This window comes from Falco rusticolus, chromosome 7 (genome assembly GCF_015220075.1).
Source record: "Falco rusticolus isolate bFalRus1 chromosome 7, bFalRus1.pri, whole genome shotgun sequence".
Taxonomy (NCBI): domain Eukaryota; kingdom Metazoa; phylum Chordata; class Aves; order Falconiformes; family Falconidae; genus Falco; species Falco rusticolus.
Genome location: NC_051193.1, coordinates 19,828,899 through 19,847,815, shown reverse-complemented (window position 1 = coordinate 19,847,815; position 18,917 = coordinate 19,828,899). Strand labels below are relative to the sequence as shown.

Here is an 18,917-nt window from a genome sequence, read left to right as displayed (position 1 = left end):
TTAGAGCCTGTTGCTACACGTGGGCTTGGGAAGGGAGTGGTGACTTTGGTGCAACGCACAGCACAAGCAACACATCGTCTTTTACTGGTTTGGCTGGGTTCAAGTGTAATCGAGGCCAAAATGTTGCCAAGAAAAAGCAATGAATTTTGCTGTGCTTTAAAGCAAATGGGTTCACCTGCTTGGGTCAGTTCCAGTGGGAGAATAATAGTTTTAGTTGTTTTGTTTTTTTTTTTTTTTTTAAAAAACCCACCATAAAACTAAATGTTGCAATGAACTGTTGCTAGTTGCTATCTGATTCTAAGGTTGGGAGCTCATGCTGGACATTTTATTGCGCTGTTCAATAAACGTGCCCTTAGGGATCTTTGGTCCAGTACACTTAATATAAAGCAGGAACAGAGAGGCAAATCCAGTTTTTTCCTCAGATGCTGTCTCAAAAGCTATCGAGGAGAGATCCTTCCCATATACGCTTGCTTGTGGCATGCTTTTGACAGCGCCAGCGTATCGCTGTTGCGGGCTTGGTTTCAAACCTCAGACTTTGGGGCAAATACCGGCAGGAATGGTGCATTATCTTCTCATTGTGTTTTGGGTAGGAGCAGGTGGCCTTCACCAGCCAGCACCAGGCAGCTGCTGCTCATCCTCCTCTTGTTGTCCCGTTGGGTCCGAGGGAGCGGTGTGTGTGTGTGGGGCGTTGGTGCCCCCACAAACGGCGTAGGGCTGTGCCAAGTGGAGAAATGCTATGGAGTGAAATACGGGGGGCTAAGGGGGGGACGGACCCTCAGCCCACCTGGGGGCGGTGGGGACGGACACGGGCGGGCGCACGGGGCGCAGGTGCCGCCGTGGCTGCGCTCCCCGAGGCGGGGGTGGCGGTGAGCGGGGGGCGCAGGCGCCGCCTTGCCCCCTGCACCCCCGCGGGAGGCTGCGCTGCGCCTGCCCCCGCACCCCCCTGGGCAGGCGGGGAGGCCGGGCCGGGCGGGCTCCGCCGCCAGGTGGCAGCAGTCGCGGGCCGCCGTGGCCGTTGCGCGGGCGGCAGGCGGGAGCGAGGGGAGAGGCTGTCCCTCAGCCCCGGAGCCGCCGGGAACCTGCCTCGGGTCCTGCGGCGGGGCGCCCTGCAGCCGCGCTCCGGCATTCCCGGCGGAGGGGCCGCCGCCTCCCATGCGCCGGAGGCCGTGCGGCTGCCAGCCCTCTCGCCCCCCGCCGCACGGAGACCGCCTCGTCGCGGGGCCACCGGACGGGACGTGCGGAGCGGAGCGGTGAGGCGAGGCCAGGCCCGGCCGCCCCCGCGGCGGCGGCGCCCTGAGGAGGGACCCCCGCGCCAGGTGGGCGGCGGGCGGGCTGGGCGCCTGGCGGGGGGAGCGGGGAGAGGCCGGCCGGGCGGCGGCGGCGCGGTGTGCGGGCAGCGCCCGGGGCTCGGGGCCGCGGCGGGGGCGGCTCCGCGCTGGTTCGCGTTGGAAGCCGCGGCCCGCGGAGCTCTCGCTGCCTCCTGGCCCCAGAGCGCCTCCCGCGCTGCCCCGCGGGGCTCCTGCCGCGCCTCGCCTGGCGTTGGCTGCCGCAGTGGCCATTTCAGCGCCGCTTCCCTCGCACGCTGGCTGCCCCGGGGCTGCGCCCGGCGGGCTGCGCGGAGCTGTGTGCCTCGGCGTCCCACCAGCAGCGGCAACTGCACGTAGCTGAGCTGGATCCAGCGGTCTGCGTGAGAGCGAAGGAAAGGAGCGGCTTTCCCTCACGGAGGACCGTGCGGCAGCGGCCGGGCCGGGCCGGCTCCCCTCAGGCGCCCGGCGGCGCGGGAGCTGTTCAGGGCACCGCCGCAGCCCCGGCCCAGCTCGCTCGGGCTTTCCCCCTCCTGCTACAGGCTTCTCCTTTTTTTCTGCTGTCAGTGCGTCCACACTTGTGTGTTTGATAGTCCTTGACACGTTCCCCGTTAGCTCGTCCAAACGTGGAGGTTTTTCTGTGCTAGGAGCACGAACGGTGTGGAAAAGCTGGCAGCGGTGAGTTCCGCAGGTCAGTGTGGTGTGTGGCAAAACTCATTCCTCCTGCTGCTGTTCGGTCTGATGCTCTTCAGTCCTTCTAAAGGGAATTATGCTTGTTCTCTATCTCTGTGCTCTTTCAGGACTGTATCGTTTTGTTACTCTCTACCTCTGCTATCCCTTATTTCAAGGTAAAGAATTCTTAGCTTTTTAGTCGCTTCCCCTGTGGGAGTTCTTCTGTCTCTTTCTTGCCAGTGTTCATTCCGCTTTTCCTTTTTTTTTCATTCTTTCATACTTTTCTGATCAAAGGATCAGCAAAACTAAGAGTTACATTTGAGATTCCAGCGCAGCGTGGGCAGCATAGCAGCACGGTGGTGTCTGCTGGCAGAGGCGACAGATGTAACTCAGTGCATCAGTGATGCAAATAGCCAACAAAAGTAGTACAAGGATTTGTAACTCACTGTGTGGTCATCTGTTGATGAATTGGTGTGGTTTATTTTTTTAATCAAAACTGACTAAGTAACTAGTTGTTACTAGCTCAATACAAGTGTGTAATGCCATGGACTAAATAGTTGCCTAATGGGCTCTGGATGTTCCGTCGGTGTCCTGTACGTGTTTCTCCTGTCTCCTGTGGCAAGAGCGGGAACTGGAACTAGCCCACGTTTGCCTGAGTTTAGGGCTGTTTGTGGAACTGCCAATGCACTCTCACCAACTTGATCTATCAAGCTGTAGCTTGCCAACTTGGACTTGCTCCTGGTATAAAATTAGTGGTGATCTACTGGTTGATGTGATTTCCACCCGTTCAGTATCATCAGAGGTTTAAAATGAAATTTGATACTTCTGAAATTCATTAGACAGCTGTAATTCTTGATGCTTTCTTTTCCATCACCTCTCTCCCGGAGAATCTGGTGGGACAATGGAGTTAAGTAGACTAGGAGGAAAGACTGTCTTTCAAGGAGAAAAGTGCTGTAGAATGAGAATTTTAGCAAAGTTAGAAATAAGGGGTCAGCTGGTTTGGGTTATCATAGAGAAGCCTTCAAAGTGAGCGTAGGTAGGAAACATGGATTATTTGTCATAACTGCGCCCTGAACATAGCTTGTAAAGTTTTATTTAGGAGCAGGGCCAATCCTAGGTCTTGCTGATGATGACACTAATCTGAAACGGCTCAGCTGGAATTGAAGGAGCAACTTCTGATTCCTAACTAACTCTCAGAAGCACTTGGGGTGTTGTATATCTTTTCAGGCTTCATACAACAGGTTTATGGCAGATAATTAGGCAGCTGATAGGCAGTGATGATGCATACAATTGCAGTATAAAAAACTTCGCTTTTGCTGTAGAACAAACTGGATGACTGTGCCAGGCAAACATGCATTAAACGGAGCCTGAAAGCAAAACAAAACTGAACAGAATCATCTTGGATGAACTGGATTGGCCCGAGTGGTTGATTCTGTGCAGACAATGGCAGCAGAAAAGCTGGTTTTGTACATTGTAGTCTTAGTTCTCTGTGATGTGACATCAGATGTGTGATATTCAGACCATTCACAGTGGCAGCTGTACTGAAAACGGAGGCGAAGAAGTGCTGGTCAGGCACTTTGTAACGACACTTTAGATTTTTATTTCTTTTTCTTTTTTTTTTTACTTTAAAACTCAGGTTTGTCATCTACAGTTAAGTGCAGTCAGTGTAAAGATTTCTATGGGCTTTGCATTGTTCTGTTAGAGAAAATTAAGATTTGATGGTTAAGCGCTTAAAAAACCAGGAAACTCCAAAGTCAATCATGCATAAATAATTTGTACTGTGTCCCCTGTAGTGTTGTATGATCATAACAGGCTTCAGTTTTAGAAGGCTGTGGTTTTTTTGCAAGTAGGAGCGAAGTAAGAGAGGAAAACTTACTGTATCGCACCAGCTTCTTAAATAGCTTGGACCTTGATAGTAGCACTTCTACCACTGTAGATAGCCAAAGCATTTTGTAGCTTTCAATCGTGAAATGCTTCCGATGGTCCGGGTGCTTCCTGGAGAGTGTTCCATGAAAAGTCTTGTTCCCTTAAGTAGGTACATATACAGTTCAGTTGTTAGTTCTTTTGTTTTCAGAAAGCAGCTTAACCTGATATAAATGCAGCTTGGAGGATGAATCAGGTAATTGTAAAGCTAATTAATTCAGTTATGGATATGTGTGGCTTAAAGATGTGATCCATGGGCATGATTGCATTGTTAATCCGTAGTAGATTAAGTGGATTATTGTATGTTTTGCATTTAAGTAACTTCCCTTGCATTTGGGATACTATGTTACGCTAGAAAATTCTATTTATGTATATTAGATTTTCAGGGAGAATGCATGGTCTAGTACTTCATATAGAAGATTAATTAGAAAGATGTTAAGGAGATATAAATGAAGAAGGCAGATTAACAGAGTGATCTGATGGGCATTGAATTTGGCCACATATCTTAATCTGTATAAAGGGAGCATAGCTGGAACTGTGTGCTTCAGTGTTGCCTCGTACATTTTTTTAATTTTGCTTTGTTCTTTGTGTTAGTGACAATAACATACAATTTCTGTAATTTAAAAGAACTTGGTTATCTCCTGGAATGTTCTGTACCACCCATTTTTCTTTTGGGGACTTGTGAGTGTCATGTCACACATCAAATTTGTGTAGCTTTTCCCTGCAGGGTTATGGCATTCCCAGGGATGGGTCAGTGTTCATAATTTTGGTTGCTGTTAAACAATCAGCACTTGCCAACGCCATCTGCAGACTTCCTTTACATATTTTTTAAATGGTAGTACCAAGTGTTAGACGTGGAGCTTCTTGGCAGGAACTGTTCTTGCACTAGAAATACTCTGATGTTGATATGATCTCAGCATGATCCTTGTGAGAGAAAGTGGTCTTATCTGTTTGTTAGGTGATACATGTGTGAGTTGCTGGAATGTGGGCTTCTGTTTTCAACGCTACCATTGACCTGCTGTGTGCTACTGATCAAGTCTTATTGGCATCTTCTCCATTTCCTTTATCTCTGAACAAGGTATGATAAATACAGGATATTGCCCAACTTAAATTTCCTGAAGACAATTCGCATGCAAACTGCTTTACACTCAAAAAAAATTAAAAATGCACCCAAATACAAATACTTATTGTATATGAGCAAAACCAAATTATGTAGTATGTGCCTCATAGGTTTATTACTGTTTTTCTTCACATCAAAGCTTAAGATCTTGCTTGTTGGCTATTTCACATCAGATAGCTGCTGCTACCTGGCATGCCCCTTCAGTATTTATTTTGGTCCTGGTTTTGGAATTTCCCTTCACAGGAAGATTCCATACTCCTTATATGGAAAAAAATATTCTAAAAAATGACTTTTTTTTCCATTGGTTCTGTAGATTCTTTTCTCATTAAGTGCAAGAGCCACTATCTCTTTTCTTTAAAGCTCTGATCTAAGGGCCAATAAAGTCAAGGAAAAGGTTATCAGTAACTTCAGTGGCTTTCGGATCAAGGCATTCCCATGTGATGTGCTCTTGTCATTGGAAAGAATGACCACTGTTTCAGCCATGAAATCTCAGTGGCACTTTAAACCACCGTTTTAAAGCCTATCTGTTGATACGCCTGCATTCACTTGTAAGGAACTTGTGTGTCTCCTGGTTTTACAAGCAGGCAGTGCTTCTTATTTCTTTAGTGGGACTAGCGCTGAGTCTGAACTGTGGTAAAAGCTCGTTCTTTCTCGCAGGATGACAGAACACATGAATGCAACTGTTCGCAGGCGTTGGGTCATATTTTTCATTTGCATTAATTGGTTGGTGTTAAACATGAAAATTTTCAAGTGTTGATGTGAGCGATCTTGGAGTTTAGCCCTGCCTAAAGTGTGGAGCCCTCCTTTTCTCAAACATTTTTCCATTTCATCACTTCAGCACAACTGACTATGAAACAGAAATCAAAATGAAACTCTCTTGCACCACAAATGGGGAATACCCTACAACGTAAGGATTATGAGTTTTGATGAACACAGAATCAAATAAAAAAGTTATAAGAATGTATTTATAAAAGGACCAGGGAAGGGAGTCTTTATCAGCACAGATATATTTAGCAGCTTCATCTGATTTGTGGAAAAGAATAGCTAAGCTTCAGAGATCTGGAAATAAATTTTACTGATCAGGTGATGACCTTTAGCAGAGTCACAGAAGCTATATTTGTTGTCCAACGGTAGTTTGTTAGTGTGCAGTACTGCCTCATGGAGTGTTTGGGAATCAGGAGCTAGGACTGCCCTAGAATCATCAGATTGGCTTACAAATCCTGAAATGCTAAAATGAATATATCTGAATTTATGTTTTTGGATCCTTTAGAGTTCGCAGTCTTTTCTTTGACAGTATGAGAGCTTGTTCTTTTAGCGGGAGTTCCTGGAACTGGGGCCTTTGGGGGACTCTTTGGGTACCAAAAAATGGTGTTTAAATTACAGGACTTGGTAGGTAAAATTGAACCCTTTGCAGATGACCCTCTTGTTCATAACTGTGATCCTGTATTCCTCTTTTTAAAACTGCTATAAACTCACAAGTTATACAAAGCTATATGTGATTTAATGTAGAGAGAAATACAGTTCTTCAGAAAACTACCTTTTTTCCCTCCATTTTTGTTGATTTCACTTTGCTTACTCTAATTGTGTTTTTTTTTTTCTGTAACCTCAAACTTCTTAAAATATTACAATAAATAAGAGAAGGATACTCCCTTTTTGTTAAATTCAAGGGCTAACTGTTGTAACAGCAGAAGTTTCAACTTCTGAACTTTCTTTATCTGTGTGTGCCTGTGGGTTGTATTGACCTCTTCTTGTACAGGAATGAAGTTTAGCAGAGAAACCTGGTAGCAAGCAGAACCTGTCCAAATTTGTTTCTGTCAATGCAGAAGCAGGGCTGATGGGACATCTTGGACCCTGCTTGCCCACAAGGTGGGGCAAGCTCTGTCCTTGGTGACTGCATGGCCTAGTGAGAGAAAAGAACAGCAACGCTACCCAAAGTTAAATGTTTGTTGGGAGCCTGAGGATACTGTTTTTTGCATTAGATTGCATAGATGTAGTGTGGTTTCCTGCACCTTGTCTTCAATGTGAGTCACGATACCCAAGTTGAAATGTGTTTTCTCTGCTTTTATTTTGGGAGAGGAAGGATAAAGAAGCCCTTTTAAAAAGCCCGTTTTCATGAAAGCTGCTGCTTGGTGAAGAACATGTGCTGAGCCTGGCCTTGCTGGATCAGCACTTGTGTTCCATGCTCACATATATCCATCCTACTCCTCCAGGAGAAAAACGTCACTTAGATACTTGAATAACCTATGACTAACATCTGTAATCCTGAATCTAGCAGATTCTCCTGATACTCTATTTGGATTAGTTAGAGAGAAGTGCATGGAAGGACAAACCTATCTCTAAATGGCAAATTCAGCGAAACTGTTGACAGTAATCTTGACAGTAAATGTTGACTTGGAAAGTTTTCAGATGTCCTGGATTTTTTTCCATGGCAAAGGTGATTGCTGTAGTCCTGGCTTGGTAACATCAGGCTGCTATTAGTTGGTTGTATATTATACTTGTATTTTTGTTTGGTTATTTTTATCTAAAACATGCAGTTTCTACGAAAGTAAAAAGAAGAAATGATTTTGCTTATCAGATTGGCAAAGACAAGCAAGAGCCTGTCCAATCCCACCCTGCGTAATTACAATAAAATGACATCCCATGACACAAGCTACCCAAAAGGGTGATAAATTAAATGGGATGGATGCAATTACTTGAATCTGGCAGCAATGAAAGCTCTATCTCATTTGCTTGTAGTTCCATGGAGCTACATTCACTGGGGAAGTGCGGGTGGAACAGCGGGCAAACCTTGCACATCTTCAGGGTCTGTACGTGGAATTTAAGCACTTAACTAGAACAGCATAGGAATAAGGATTTAAAAGAATGGAGTGTGTTAACCATTAACTGTTGGCATTGTTCAGCTTTGATGGCCCAGGAAATACTGTTCATGTGTTGAAACATGGGGGTTAAGGCAGGATGACTGTTTGGATTATTTAATTTTATTTTTTTTTTTGCTAGTGATAAGCATCCATTAGAAACGCAATTTCCAAAATTTCTTTACTACTTCAGACAGATTGTACTTGTTAATACATATTGCACATCAAAAAGACCCTTTCCTTTCTTACACCCCCCCCCCCCCCCCCCCCCCCCCCCCCCCCCCCCAGTTCAGGGGTTTGCTGACATTGGTGTTACGGAGTTTGGAGTACTTTTGTTGCTTCTCATAGGAATGTTTATAATTTTGCAGGATCAGATTCAGAGTTATTTCTTAGGCACTGACAGTGCTGCTGTAATTAGTTGTCGTAAAGCTGTCCCTTCTGCCTGTATCTGTTGCTGGCCAAACTCATCACACCAGGGCTGAATGCAGAGTGTTAGTTTGTGAGCATGTTTAAAATTTAAATAATGATAATTAACGATATTTTAAACAAGAAAAAAAAATCTCTGTGTGGTTTTGAATTATGAGGGCATGAAAGGACTAAAATGTCTTTGCTGCTTTCATACTGTTAGAATTGGACAGAAACTGATCTGACTTCTTTTGAACCATGCTGCTTGTGATTAAATTGTGATTGTTTCTACTGCTTTGAAATGGAAGAGGGGGAAAAAGTGTTTCCAAATGTATCTTGCTGGCAACTGAGGGTTCAGAAAGGTAGGGTTTGTTTGTTTCTGCTTCTTGCTTTACTGTTTTCCTAAAGTTAATGTTAGAAGGGCTTTTGAAAACTGGGATTTTCAAAATTCCTGTTTACTCAGACTGTACAGATTTTATGCGTAAAGGAGGAAACAGTGTCAAGCAGTGCCCAAAGAGTAATTACATTAAAGTTGCATTCCTTTCGGCAAGTCTTCACCTACCTCCAACAGTGAGTACTCACATAGAAGATTGTGAGTCACCGTGTAACACCCTACTTTTCTGACTTTAAGCAGCATGCACAACAGCGGTAGGCTCCGGTTTAAAATACCTCCAAACCTACAAAACCTGGTCACATTTCTTTAAAGATCACTGTTGATATCGCATGCTGTGCCTGTGGCATAGGGACTATTTAAAGCAGCAATTGAAGTCCACAGTGCTGGAGGAGCTGCTCAGTTTTCTTTGCCAGCCCTTTGTAATTGGCTGTTCTTGTTGTCTTGCAAATTCAGGAGGTCTCTCATTCACATGTTAAGTCCCCATTTTTCAGTTTGTAGGCACATGGCTATTTTGCCTGCAGCATTAAGTGATGTCAGGTGAAGCTCGGTGCACCGTAACAACCTGCCCTCAAGCACATACAAGTTTAGGTTCTACTGCCAAGAGGTGACCTTTGATTTCTTTTTACCTGATGCAGTAAGGGCCCTATTCAGAATTCCTCACTGTCACTTAGGCAAAGTCCCAGCCACTTGAATAGGTTTGCTTGAGCAAGAATGATTACAAAAGTTCCCTAAGCATGGTGTGATGATGGCAGAGGTTTCTGCATTGTAGATGAGTTTGGCATTTATTGTGGTCAGAAAAGAGAAGTGAAAGGTGAGGTGGATTTTATTGTGACTTGCAAGGCTGCCAACTCTGAAACTACTGCTGCTGCTAAATACTGTTTCTAAGCTACATCTGATCAACAGAGGTAGTGAGCAAAGATGTTTATGTGTTAAAATGTTTGTTATATATAGGCAGAAAATAATACTTAATCTGAAGTCATCACTGATTTTAGATACAGCCAGAAGGCTGTGTATGTTGTCAGCGGGTAGACCTGAACCGTGGTAGTTGTGCTTTCCTGCTCTTGGTATCCTCCTAATCCAGCTGCGCCGTTGAGTTGTGAGGTGCAGGGTCCCTCAAAACCAGGTGTGATAATTTTGCCCAACCTGCTGTGTTGCAAGATGGGGTTGCAAATAGGCTGGCTTGTCCTGAGTAGTGTATGGCTAGATGGGGAGGCAGGATACTGTCACGTTATTACTATGCTGTGACTAACCGTATTGCTGGTTTCTGCTGTTTTGCTAAAAAGGGGATTTCCATTAACTTGCCTTTCTTTGCAAGCCCATGCAGGAGTTGTAGACTCCTGTAGTATTCTGTAGTAAAAGTATAGTATTTCTTACGGGGCTTTCTCTTCAACCTTTCTGGCTTTTGCAAATATGAGGGTGGGTACTCATACGTGTCAGCTCCAGTGAATGACTTTGCAAGTCAATTCATTTTTTTCAAAGTCAGATTATACAGTAACATCTTAAACCTACTGTCAGGCAAACTTCTCTTGAAAGCAGTGGCAGATTTACTTACAGGCTGAGAAAAACTCAGGGCTAGAACTTGACCTGGAAAGGGTGACTGGAAGTCAAAAAGGAATACAGTCTTCCTGACTTACGAGTTTAGATTTCTGCATAATGCAATTAACAAGGGTGACAAGGATTTTTGGGGATTCTTTGGGGTTAGTATCTTTTATCTGTCAACCATAAACTCGTACTTCACAGGCCACTGGACAGCATCTGCCAAACTATGTATTTCCTAATAGGGAGATTTTATTCTGTAGCAAGTGGAATGTTTCAACTTTGCTGCTCAGTGATTGATAGCCTGAGATTCCTTGAATGTATGATTATCTTCATGCTTTTGGGTCAAGGACTGGCATCTCCTGTAGGAGTGTAACAGTTTATGCAGTTTACATTAAATGGACTGAAATACTAACTGTCATCTAGACCACCAGAGCACGAGGCATAGCAGCAAGACAAGATTTGTAGCATGTCTAAAATCCCTTTCAAACCGACAGGATAAGAATAAACTGCTCCCAATCCCCACCCTTAAAGCATCTTGCGGTTCAGTTTTAACATGCAGGAGGCTGAAGGGTTCACCACATGGAGGTATGATTGATACAAGCGTTAGGATATTTCTAGAAGTCTGAACCAAGCCTGAGCTGAATAAGGACTTCAGGAAAATTATATTCGGTAGCTTCAGTCTCAAGGGGTAGAACTGAGACCATAAATTGTTTCTGGGTTTCTGAACATATGAATTTTACATTTGTTCTGCTGTCACTAATCATACTGAATCTTCATTTCTCTTTCTTAAAAAGACACAAAGATACTGTTGTTTGTCATCCTTACCAATTAAAACTGGGTAATTTAGCATTTTCCTTTTTATCCCCATAAAGAAGCGATGCATCTCTGCAAATGTAGCCCTTTAAATGGTAAAGCCTTAACAGCACAGTTGGCATCTGATGCTACTATCTTGGTTGCCTGTCCAGTTCTGTGACTGAACTTTTTGTTAGATTCTGTGTAGATCAAGCCCAGAGGATAAGGATATTCAGTGTCTATGCTGTTGTGCTGGAACCCTCATCTAAATATTATTGTGGATGAAAGCTAAATAGAACTCTGTGAAACAGTGTGTTCTCTGAGTTACACCTGTATTTATTCGCATGCAGAATTTAATATTTGAAAAGATTTACAAGACCAGTTATTGTCATTCTTCCAGTTGGCTGTTGGAGATCCATTGATAATTTTTTGTTTCATGTTAAGTTTACATTCCTGGTATTCCTTTTCAAAATTATGAAAGAAATATTAATTTCACAGTGCTCTTGTAAGACCTCTCGTTAGACCTATTATCATCATTATGTAGGAACATAAAAGAAAACCATAAATCTTCAAATTCCTTTGTTGTGTTTCTGTACCAGTATGTGGGGAGCCTTACATCAGAGAGGATGTTAATGAGGAATAAGTTAAAATTTCATCATTCTTATAGTATTATTTAATAAAGTAATTTAAACAAGCTTTTATAACTAGTTCATCTCAAGATGTTTCAGGAGCCTAGACTCTGAAATTCACAATGCAAGACACATAAGCTACGTAGTGAGCTGTGTTTCCGTCCATGATCTAACAGTTGTTACCTGTACTTGTACTGCCTCTTAAAAATGAAGTGCCCAAGTCTTGCTAATAGGTATATGACATTTCCTTCAGAACAGACCCAAGCAGTTGATTTGATATGTTTTATTCAACAAAGGCATGTTCAGGATTTATCTGAATGCCACAGAATCACAGCAGTATTTGTTTTGGACATCACTTATTTTTCAGCGGTCCCTAAAGCATATCTCCATGTGGGTTCCTGAGAAGCTTCTGCATCCTTACATCTGGCCACTAGCCAGCTGAAACCCTGTGTGGCTTTCATATAGTGCACCTATTTAGAAGGTGTTTAGTGCCAGAATTCTCCCAGATAATAGAGGAAATTGAATCTTTGAGCTTTTAAGAAGATGGTACACCCCCGCCTCCTCCCCACCCCCCATGCCCACTACAGTACAGTGGCTTAAAGTCATTGCCCAGTTCTTTCATGCCAGCTTGGCTGCAGCAGTGCTGTTACCTGGGCAGCGCTAGTCACTAGTGGAGCTCAGTTCAGGTGGGAATTGCATGATGGAAAAAAGAAATCTTTTTTTTTTTTTTTTCTTTTTTTTTTGGCCAAAATAAACTGCAGGAGAGGACCAAAGGGAAGAGGATCTTCATCAGGTTTAATGTTTATTATGAAAGCCCTGGTCACTTTTTTTGGACACTGGTTAGTACAAAATGTACATCAGTAGATAGTTGCTGTTGTTTTTCCCTCCAGTTATGGCAGTATTGAAATGTATGTTAAAACACTTGTCCTTGAAAACTTGTGTAGAAAAGGATTTGATGAGTTAATTTGGGATTTGTGCCCACATTAATCTCCATTAGAGAGAGCAGAGGAAGCCAGTGGTCTGCAGTGCAGCACTGTGTTGAATCACGGTAGTCGAGTTGCTGGGCCACCAGACCTCCTTCCTTTGCTGCCAGAGGGCACGCGAGAGAGAGACTTGTTTGGCTTTGGCCTGACATACCCATTTATAAATGTATTTTCTGTGTAAGTAGATGAGTTAATAAACTGACACTGAATTGCCTTGCTTTTACCTGTAGTAACAAACAGGTTTGGTTGCTGGTTCTTGTTTAATTTTTATTTTTTGTTTTATTTTTATGCTTCTTCTGTATCAAAGTCCCATTCAAGGCTTGAGGGAATGCCAGCCTTTCTTTAGAATGCTTAACCCAAACCAGAGAACTATGTAACAGGCAGAGAAATCTCCGAAGTTCCCTGGGAATGATTTTTATCCCATTTATAGTTCTGTACACATACAGTAATGCTAAAGAAGCCCTTGGAGTCACTGTAGCCAAAGCTTGGAATTGAGCCCCAAAGATCTTCAATGGATGCCTGTGTTATATTTATAGACACATGTTCCAGTTGGTATCTGTTGTGCTGCATAGGGTTTTACTTCAGAAAAGTAAGCATCTCCGACAATAGTGGCTACGAGTGGCTACCCAGAAGAGAAATATTCAGTCAATCTTGACAAGACTGTGTTCCCTCTGGTAACTTGGATGATCTAAGGACTAAGGCGGCTGCCATTAGAGGTTGCCTAACAAGTTTGAAAAGTAGTTTGGTTTTGACGTTTGGAGTGTACCTGTACAGATACAGCTTTACCACTTGTCTGCTCTGGAAAAAAAATATGAGGATTCTCAGAAAGCATTGTTACTTGGAGATACTACTTATGCAGGGAGGTATTTCCTCCACTGACACTCCAAAGAAAATATTTTGTTTCTGAATAACCAAGCAAAGATTTCAAGTCCCCATTGCACGCTCTCCTCCCTGTTGTGTTTTAACACTGGTTCCCCAAGCACCTCAGAAATCTTGCAAGCAAGAATATTTTTTTTTCTTCCTTAGAAAATCACAGCCATGAAGTATAGGATTTTTGTGTTGTTAGGAATGCTTCTGTGTGTTCACAGAGCACTGCTGGCTCTTTATGCTATCCTGTTAGTGTGACTCAGCACTAATTTAGAGAACGGGCAGCTTCCCATCAGGTCTATTTGTGTTGGAGCTATGCAGGGAGTTAGTTGTGCCAGGCTAATAATACATACCTCTATTTGCCAGTAAATGAAATGTTTATTTCAAAGGTTACCTTGTCACCAGGAGCACTGGATCTTCACCTATGTATGCTGTTGAATGTTGTTTATTACTCAGGGCAAAAAATTTATTCTCTGAAGCACAGCCTACTATATTTTGTTCCATTTTTTACGTGGAGGTTATTGATGCTTGGGCATGTATTTTCAATGTTTATTGAACAGTGTGAAAGTTAATTCTTACAGTAAGCGGTTTAAAAAATGATAAAAAGACTTATGTTCTGGCAGACAGAGGTTCTCATTAAACAGACAACTGAAAACCAATGTTTCCTCTTTGCAAAAGGAAGCTATCTTCTAACTGCACAGTAATAATGTAATATACATGATTTTTCACTTGATGAGGGGTGTCTCCCAGCTGTGTTACCAAGAAATAGCTGATTATACTGCTGAAATATGTTGTGTGTTACTTTCCTTGTACATGTGCCTTCAATTAGCTTTGCTGAAATATTTGTTTTCTATGACCTTTTTGAATAGGATGTCTTACAATTCTCTGACTGAGGCTGGTGGGACCTTAGGTTTTGTGCAGAAGGTGGGGTAGGTCCTCAGATGTAAACTCCAGTTAAACACTGTTGCAAGCCTGTGTTTTGGAGAAACTCAGACTATGGTTGAAAGTTAGAAGCTTTTCCTTGATTTCAGAGACACACCTTGTGTTCTGAGAACAGCTTCTATTAAGCTTAAGTCGTGAAAGGAGTGTGAGAAAAGTTCTTTTTCTTTGACGTATTTAAAGGTGAGGAAATTAGTATGGCTAAAAGAGGCTCTAAGAAATTTCTATTCCTAGTTGCTCTGAAATGCAGTCATACGCTTTGCAATATTAACATTGTTAAGACTTTTACTAAACAAATGTACTTGGAGACTAATATTTTGTAAATATTACTACTTTCAATTAAATATTTCTAGCATTTTAACTACCGGTCACAGCAGACAGTTTGACCTGAGCCTCCATAACATGGAGGGTGCCTCAAATCTGAATCTAAACCACCACTCTTGCTACTTACCCTTGGTAGAGAAGTATCTAGAACAGTAACTGGTTGAAGATACATTTATGCTCTTATTGCTCCTTTTGTAGGCCAGACTGTAGCTATTTAATCATAGCAGAGGTCACACGAGTCTGTTTCTCTTGCTTGTCATAGCAATGAAGGATTCACCTATATTTTGCATTGGTGCTTATAGGGATGTCGGGTGTTTCTACCTGACTTTTTAGACTGTTAATCATTCTTTTTTCCCTTATCTTTCAATATCAATAATCAGATTAATGTTGATCAGTATTATGGAAAGTTAAGAAGGATTGTTTTATGAAAAGGGTCTTTAACATGTAATCTCCCCCTCCCTCTTCTATGTGCAGTCCCTTCTACATCCTTGGTTTGGAGTACTCAGATTATAGCAAAAATGTTCTTTAAAAGGAGAGCAAAATTTATTTAAATATATGGAACATGTCTTATCAGAATAGGTGATGGTTTCTAACATGTAGAGCTGTGATGAGTAGCACCTTTCATGGTTTTCAAATGCTGAAACTGCCAGAACTTTTTTCAGTTCTCTGAGCTGGTTAAGTGTGGAACAGGCTGCTCTTAATGGTTGTGTGTGCAATGAGTATTAGTGGATCTGTGAGCAAAGGAAATTTGCAGCCACATTTACAGGACACAAGTAGAATATACTCCTAGTTGAACGTTGAGTCAATAGTTTCAGATGAGAGCAGAATTGCTTGAGTCCTTGTACACTTGTCTTACATAAGGTCTATGCAGTTTGTTCTGCGCTAGTGGTACAGAACAGCTATGGCAAGAGTTGGAATTCCTTAAATCGGTGAATGATGACAGACTGGTATCAAGATTATAGCAGCCTCTTTAGGGAGAGAACAGAAGGTAAAAAAAATCAACCATCATGTGGCTTGGCTACCTTAGCTTTGTAATTGTGTGCTGGGTTTGTTTTTATATACCTGCAGATACACGACTGTAGATTTTGTATCTATCCCCTAAGCAGTAATACCAGTTCACCTGTATAAAATTGAATACTGAATACATGCTGCAACCAGTTGGCCTGTTCCATGTTTATTGGTGGTGTTTTCTAGTTTCCTTTTATTCTGCTACAAAGGCTTTTGAAGAGTTGAGGGATTTTTTCAGTAAAATACAGCATCTGGCTTTACTACTTAGTAGAAGATTGCGGAAAACATTACCCTGACTTTAGACTGTCCTTAGAAAATAACACGGTAAGGTCAGGGAAAGGTCAGTGACCTGACGAAGCTCTATATGTCCCTGATTTGGAGCTTAATAATGTTTTCTAAATTGGTTGCTATAGAAGACAACATATATTTAAGTTGTGATGTACTGAATTGTGATTTCTTGACAAAAAATTGTTCAGTTAGAAACGAGGTTGTCCATCTACAGTGTCATTGTAAGAAATGATTCTTCTAAAAATTGTACTTACTATGCACAGTTTTAAAAAGAATGGCAGCGTTTTGGCCAAAATTGCACAGCCTGTCAATTTGAAATCTTGAAATGAACTTAAGACAGGGTTGCAATGGTTTCCGCACAGTTATATCCCAAGAAGTCAATTTGGAGAGAGATATGATCTCATTTTTGTGATTCATTTTACCTTTTACATAATTGTCCTCTGCCTGGAAACCACACATGAGAACTTTAAATGCAGTAAATGTTTGTGAGAATTAGCTAATACTTTCAAAAGGTGAAAGAGGGGGCAAAATCAGACTAAAAATGGCAATTTTGGTGCAGCCTGAATCTTGAGAAAGTCATCTTTCTGTTGTATTATTTCAAAGAAGTAAAAAAGAACAATTAATTCTATTCTTCTAACACTCAATTTGCATTTGTGTTTTCTGTTGGTTTTTTTTTGTTTTTTTTTAAGTTGAATAAATCTCCACATAAACTGTCTTTTCAGGATTTGAGAGTTATATCAAAATCTCTAATCAATTTGGCACTGCTACTCCAGCACACTTCCTTTGCAATCGATCTCAATTAGATAGCTGTCATAATTCATGCCACCACAAGATACGTTGATTCTCAAACCTATTACTATGGTATTAAATGCATATTTAAGCTTATTGTTGAGTTTAAGAGGGCTTTAGTGAATTCTAGATCAGGTTCATTATTAATGTATTTTTACTTTTATGGTATTTTTATTACTGTTCAGCAAATACATAACCAGTCTTGTGGACAAAGATTAAGAAAAATTAAATCTAGAGGAGAAATTAAAGAAACAAATTCTACTAGTCTTGCATAACATGACTGCAGCTCACAACTTATAAACAAGCACTTGCTTCTCCCCTTTACTTACATGATTAATGTCGCAACCCTTGTTCGATGTTTAATTAAATTATATGTACTTCAACAAAGACTGAAGCAAAATTGCTTGAATGGTGGCACCCTCCAGCATAACAGTATTTTTAAAAGGCAAAATTTGCATCTTGTGAATGGATGGATTTGGGGAAATCATGTGTGTGGTCACTGTTGGGCGTCACCAACTTTTGAGTTTGCCTTCTCGATTTTCAGAGGATGATTAAATGTTACAGAATTGGATGCCAAATAATCAGGTTACACTTTTTTTTTCCCTTTGAATTCCAAAGAAATGAGCTGGAACTGTTTTTTGAGTACAGCTCTAGTAACAGGACCGACATTTCAGACGGATCCAGGATGGCCCTTGGTCTCACCGTTACCCTTTTATTTGGGGTCTGTGGTGCTTCTGGGTGGAAGTACAGCTTTAGGGAAAGGTAGGCACCTTCACCCAGATGAATCGGCGAGGCGGGGGAGAAGGTGCAGCCTGAGGGTGCCGCTCCCCATCCTGCAGAGACTGTTGAGTCACGGCAGCTATCACAGGGGCATGAGTCACCAGGCTGTTATGCAGAAGTAAATGTTTCCAGAGGCTGTGTTTAACAGACAATTAGTAGTTACACCTGTGGATGGAAGAGGCTTTGTCTCTGTGTGGTGGTGGCATTTGTGGACTGTACTTACTGGAGTGGGGGTGTGGTTTGTGAGATTTTAGGCAAAGAAATGAAAACTTCTGGATCTTGATCAAGCTTAGATTGGAGACAGGCACTGAGCTTTCTTGGACTGCAGTAGTTCTGGACACACCCAGAAGGAGAACTTGAAAGTTTTCAAAGCATTTATAGTAAACCAGAGAGGCACCTTCAGGGTTAGGTGGAGTAACTTGTAATTTTTGTTTTAATGAAAGTGTTTGCTCCGTGTAAGCATCTGAACTTTTCATCAGATCTAATGCTAGATTTCTCTGTTATGCAGCTTTCAGAGACAAGTGTATGTTTTACTGTAGTTAATGAATATTTGAAGAGATAAAACTCTGGTGGTGGTTGTCAACAGCTGTGGTTCAAGCTGTTGGATGCACGCACAAATTATGTAGCTAGATAAACTGGGTGCACTGTGAGGTGCTTTATCAAAGTCTTGTGAATACAGTGAATGTTGGATGCAATCCAAACGACTTGCACTGAACATAGTTTAATAGATGTGAAGAACTAAACTAATGTATACACTATACTTTACCAATGTCCAAGGCAGCAGATTCAAAGGCAGTCTTAAAGGGTTTGATATTTTTTTTTCTTTTAAGTATTTCTCAGTATTATTTCTTTAGGTTGTTTTTTTTCCCCTAAATAATACAAAAAGAAGGTTTTGCTCATCAGTGGAAACATGACCTCGGAATGATGCTGAAGTTTCATAGCTGCTTCAAGTTGCCATTGTCAGTAGCTGGCAAGATACATCACCTAACCAGAAAGATAAATATTGAAGGAAATTTAAGTTGGCTTGCTATATATTTAAGTCAGCAAGATAAAATAGGCTAAAAGCTCAGTTCGTACAGTTAGTACCTAGATGCATATGGATAAATATGAGTAGACAGGACTTACAAGAAGTAAAGGTTGATGCTAACATGACATTGGAATTCATGGAAGTGAAATACCATCCATTCACAATACACAAAGGGTATAGTCACATGAAAAATTGCATGTGAGTGGACCCATGATATTTAAGAGGTTAGGATAACTATTTCGTTGTCTTTCTGCAAATTTTCAAACCACTTTGCAGGAA

General features: G+C 41.9%; 1 protein-coding gene across 1 annotated transcript in view; it reads left to right on the top strand.

Annotated features, from left to right (window-relative positions):
* The first annotated feature begins 1,123 nt into the window (after positions 1-1,123).
* Positions 1,124-18,917, top strand: part of THSD4 (thrombospondin type 1 domain containing 4) — a 319,739-nt gene continuing 301,945 nt past the window's right edge. Inside the window, exon 1 of the mRNA XM_037395653.1 lies at positions 1,124-1,316. The gene's annotated coding sequence lies outside the window, so the exon portion shown is untranslated. The remainder of the gene's footprint in view (positions 1,317-18,917) is intronic.